This window comes from Neomonachus schauinslandi, chromosome 4 (assembly GCF_002201575.2).
Source record: "Neomonachus schauinslandi chromosome 4, ASM220157v2, whole genome shotgun sequence".
Classification (NCBI taxonomy): domain Eukaryota; kingdom Metazoa; phylum Chordata; class Mammalia; order Carnivora; family Phocidae; genus Neomonachus; species Neomonachus schauinslandi.
The window spans coordinates 108,337,916-108,343,154 of NC_058406.1; the positions used below are offsets into that span (position 1 = coordinate 108,337,916).

The 5,239-nt window shown below is 42.2% G+C and overlaps 1 pseudogene; it reads left to right on the forward strand.

Annotated features, from left to right (window-relative positions):
* Positions 1 to 921: 921 nt before the first annotated feature.
* LOC110578637 lies at positions 922 to 1,785 on the forward strand (annotated as a pseudogene).
* The last annotated feature ends 3,454 nt before the right edge of the window (positions 1,786 to 5,239 follow it).

Below are 5,239 nucleotides of genomic sequence, written 5' to 3' on the forward strand. Positions count from 1 at the left end.
ACCAAATGATTTCCCTCATATATGGAACTTAAGAAACAAAACAAATGAGCAAAGGGAAAAAAGAGGGGTGGGGGGCAAACCAAGAAACAGACTCTTAAGTATAGAGAACAAACTGATGGTTACCAGAGGGGAGGTGGGTGAGGGGATGAGGTAAATAGGTGATGGGGATTAAGGCATGCACTTGTTGGGGCGCCTGGGTGGCTCAGTTGTTAAGCATCTGCAGTTGGCTCAGGCCCTAATCCTAGGGTCCTGAGATCGAGCCCTACATGGGCTCTTTGCTCAGCAGGAAGCCTGCTTCTCCCTCTCCCCCTCCCCCTGCTTGTGTTCCCTCTCTGGCTATGTCTCTCTCTGTCAAATAAATAAATAAAATCTTTAAAAAAATTTTAAAATAAAGGCATGTACTTGTTATGATGAGCACCAGGTGCTGTATGGAAGTGTTGAATCACTATATGGTATACCTGAAATTAATATTACACTGTATGTTAACTAACTGGAATTAAAATAAAAACTTTTTTAAATTTTAAAAAATAAAAATTAAAAAAAAAATTTTTTTTCATGTGAGTACTGAGATTCAAAGTACAGAGAAGTTGGTCAACACCAAACAAGTGAAAGGAGATTGTACACAATATTATAGAATGTGCCAAGATATTCTGTTTCTCATAATAAAGCTGTCGCCTCTAAAAATATAATACACACATTAATGTAATGAATCAATAGCATTCTCATTTTAATGCTGCTCATCCTATGCACGTTTTCTTAGTATTTCTTCATTCATTGGGTGCTGTTTGAATTGCATGTCACCAGTCCTTTATAACATTTTCTCAGTAAGAGAAGGTTTCCCCCCTGCAGGTTTCAGTGGCCATGGCAGCAAACTAACTTGGTTAAGTCCACAATGCCGCTTCTTCTCCGAGAGAACACCAAATGGCGGATGACGCCGGTCCTGCGGAAGGAGCTCTGACATGGGAGGCCGGGGCGGCTTCCGTGGAGGCTTCGGCAGCGGCATCTGGAGCCGCGGTCATGGGCTGTGGTTGGGGCTGGGGTCGAGGCCCCGGAGCTCGCGGAGGCAAGGCTGAGGACAAGGAGTGGATCCCCGTCACCAAGCTGGGCCTCCTGGTCAAGGACATGAACATCAAGTCCCTGCAGGAGATCTATCTCTTCTCTCTGCCTATCAAGGAATCTGAGATCATTGATTTCTTCCTGGGAGCATCCCTCAAGGACGAGGTTCTGAAGATCATGCCTGTGCAAAAGCAGACCCGTGCTGGCCAGCAGACCAGGTTCAGGGCGTTTGTTGCCATCAGAGATTACAACGGACACGTCGGCCTGGGTGTCAAGTGCTCCAAGGAGGTCGCCACTGCCATCCGTGGGGCCATCATCTGGCCAAGCTTTCCATCATCCCCATGAGGCGAGGCTACTGGGGGAATAAGATCAGCAAGCCCCACACTGTCCCATGCAAGGTGACTGGTCTCTGTGGCTCTGTGCTGGTGCGTCTCATCCCCGCCCCCGAGGCACTGGCATTGTTTCAGCCCCTGTGCCCAAGAAGCTACTGATGACGGCCAGTATCAATGATTGCCACACCTCAGCCAGAGGCTGCACTGCCACCCTAGGGAACTTTGCTAAGGCTACTTTTGATGCCATCTCCAAGACCTACAGCTATCTCACCCCTGACCTCTGGAAGGAGATGGTGTTCACCAAGTCTCCATATCAGGAATTCACTACCATCTTGTGAAGAGCCACACCAGAGTCTCCCTGCAGAGGACCCAGGCTCCAGCTCTGGCCACCACCTAGTTTTATACAAGAAAAATAAAGTGAACTAAAGCTTGTTAAAAAATAAATAAGTCCACAATGCCAACTCTAATTGCATTGACATTACAAAATAAAAATGGCTGTTTTTACATATTCATTAAAACAATTTAGGTCTGAGTTATTTAATATAAATTGTAATCATAGGGTATAAGATTGCAAAAAAAAATAGTTTGATCTTTTTGGCATAGTTGCTCTATCCACTGGATTCTTTCTCTGGATGTATTAGCTTCTCTCATTTTTTATGAATCATTGAATCTTTCTTTTGCATTTATGATAATGCATGCAACTCGTGTAGTAGCAAGCTAACTGATTAGCATTTGTATTGCAAATTTTGTTCATTTATATGGAAAATTTGAACTTTCTGGAACAACAGTGCCTTAATATTTCTTGCTTCTTAATTCATAGACAGTTGCCTCTGTCAGCATTTCTAACCTTCTTGTGTGGGTGAGTTTATAAATATAGATACATAAGCACATACATTGCGAATTTTCCTAGGCCTCACCCATTTGTGGGCGTAATTGCTTTTATACTTCAAGTCACTTGGATTCCACTGGATTTTGCCCCAACATGTGTCCAAGACTCCCAAAAAGCTTTTCTAACTTCCCAGAAACACTGGCGCATAGAGACAGGACTTCTCCAGAAGGACCTGAAGCCAGCTGCAATTGGATTCTAATCCCCCGAGTCCCACGGTGCAGAATAGCCACTGCCACCTGGTGACCCTCATTCCCTGACAGCAATGATGTCCCCGGGCAGCCCTGCACCTCTGATCATTTCCGTTTCCAAGCCCATTCCCTTTGTCAGACGCCCCTGACAAACCGTGCTGAGCGAGGAGGACTCCACTCTCCTTTTCAATGAGCAATCATGGCAGTAGGCCCAGGGAGGTGGGGAACAAAATTTCTTTCTTTCCTGCTGTGCAGTGTATCTAAACAGTGCTGTTTGTATCTTAATAAAATAGCCCTGTGTTATTTTCTTCTAGTGCCTCTCATCACAGCACCCACAGATCACAACATGACCAGTTATACCAGTTGTGATGCTGAGGCCCGTTCTCTCCGGCCTTAGTCTCTTGTTGGATATGGGTTTTTGTGGGTCTTCCCAGTTTCCCGGTCTGTCCATATATATATAGGCCTAACTTCAAATATGTTAGGACCTACTGCACACCTATTTGTATGTATTTAAAAACAGTCTCACTTGGGGGCACCTGGGTGGCTCAGTGGGTTAAGCACCTGACTCTTGATTTTGGCTCAGGTCATGATCTCAGGGTCCTGAGATCAGGAACCCCACCTCCAGCTCCTCACTCAGCAGGGAGTCTCTCAAGATTCTCTCTCCCTCTCCCTCCCCCTCTGCTTCTCTCTCTGCATCGGTGTGGGTGCTGTTTCCCTCTCTCTCTCTCAAATAAATAAATTAATTAATTAAAAAAAAAAAAGCAGCCTCACTGAGTTTTCTCCCTCTCTCTTCACCATGATACTTAGTCCCTTCTCTTCTCTGCTTAGGAAAAAAAAAAGGAAAGAAGAAAGGGAGGGAGGGAAAGAGGGAGGAAGGAGATGTCAGTGATATATAACCAGTCCCCAAAATCCATCTGTATTTTAGCATCCCTCACATCCCTTATCTTCTTAATTTTTTTCATTTTACTTTTATTTAGTCCTTTAGCAGCTGAAACTTACAAAGTAATTTGTTCAGCTACTGATCCTTTCTTGTTTTCTATGCAGTAACAGATGAAAAGAAATAGACTTTTCCTGCAAAAACAAAAAGAAAAACAAACAAAAAAAATCTTTAGAGTTTTGAGGTTTTTTGCACCACAGTGTGCCCCAGAATTAGTATCCGCTCCTTTTTAAATCCTTCCTGAATGTAGCCTCCTTGGAGTATTTGGTGGGGCAAGTTTAAGATTTCATATCAATCTGGTGGATGGCCATAAAGCCAAATTTAATTAAGTTAAAAATACAATGGTCCTTGTCCTTGGATAACAAAGAGAAAATCCATATTCAATAGCCTGTATGACCAGTTAGCTTTTTAGATCTTCTTGCCTCTAGCAACCACATTACATAACTAACAAAACAACCAGCTACTTGGCTTTTCCAAGGCAAGAAGGACACATGATGTCACAGAGGCTACTCTGGACAGGAATCTGTAGCTCATGGGGAGAGTGGGACTGAGAAGATCTGGGAAGCCCACACACTGGGGCCCACACACCTTACCCCTTCAGTTTCATCATTCCTAAAATGGGAATAAATGTCACTTATTTCCTATGATGATTATGATAATGTAATTAGTATATGAGAAGCTTTTAAAAAGTGTTTATTAAATGTTATTAACTCAATTTAGAATTCTTGATTTTCCATATTTGACTCTAGCCTTGTTTATTTTAAACTTTCCCTAATTACACAACATTGATCTCTTTTATTTTGTTATTATTCATTATACTACATCATTTTCCACTTTAAATAGTAATCATTATTATGGTTATAATAATGGTAATGTGCTAATTATATTAATAATGAGTCATTGTTTTCTATGAGGCCCCTAAAGTCTTTTTATTAAACAAGCCAAAATGTCAATTATGTCTGTTGATTACAACTTGCATTTATTATTAATTTTATCCTTGATAAGTGTTTGCACTAAACTAAGGAGTCTTTTAAAACTCTAGCTAAGAATGCTATCCCATCCACTTGGATTCATTGTCACCATGTGCTCACCAGTGTTATCTTATGAGTTTGTACTTCCAAATTAGGGTGACCATTTATCAATAAATTAAAAATTAACCAAAGGATAAATAAGGGATAAGATCTTCCAGATGAATAGCCCCCAAATGAATATTAATTTGTAGAGATAAATATGGCATACAAAATAGTATTAAAATTATTTTGGCTATATAGGTAGGTATTTTAAACTATTCTGCATGTGTGTAAATTGTGCAATATTTCTCTTTTTTTAAGGTTTTATTTATTTATTTGAGAGAGAGAGAGGGAGAGACAGAGCTCATGCAAGTGGGAGAGCAGAGGGAAAAGTGGAGAGGGAGGGAGATGGAGAGGGAGAGAGAATCTCCAGCAGACTCCCGCTCAGCGCAGAGCCTGCCAGGGGCTCAATCTCACCAGGACCCTGAGATCACGACCTGAGCCAAAACCAACAGTCAGATGCTTAACCAGCTGAGCCACCCAGGCACCCCAATTGTGCAATATTTCTGTAAAATCTATTTTCTTTTCAGTGTCATTAAGTACCTACACATAGTTACTTACAGAAACTTTATTTTTTTTTTTAAGATTTTATTTATTTATTTGTCAGAGAGAGAGAGAGCACAAAGCAGGGGGAGTGGTAGGCAGAGGCAGAGGAAGAAGCAGACTCCCCACTGAGCAGGGAGCCCGATGTGGGACTCAGTCCCAGGACCCTGGGATCATGACCTGAGCTGAAGGCAGACGCTTAACAACTGAGCCACCCAGGTGCC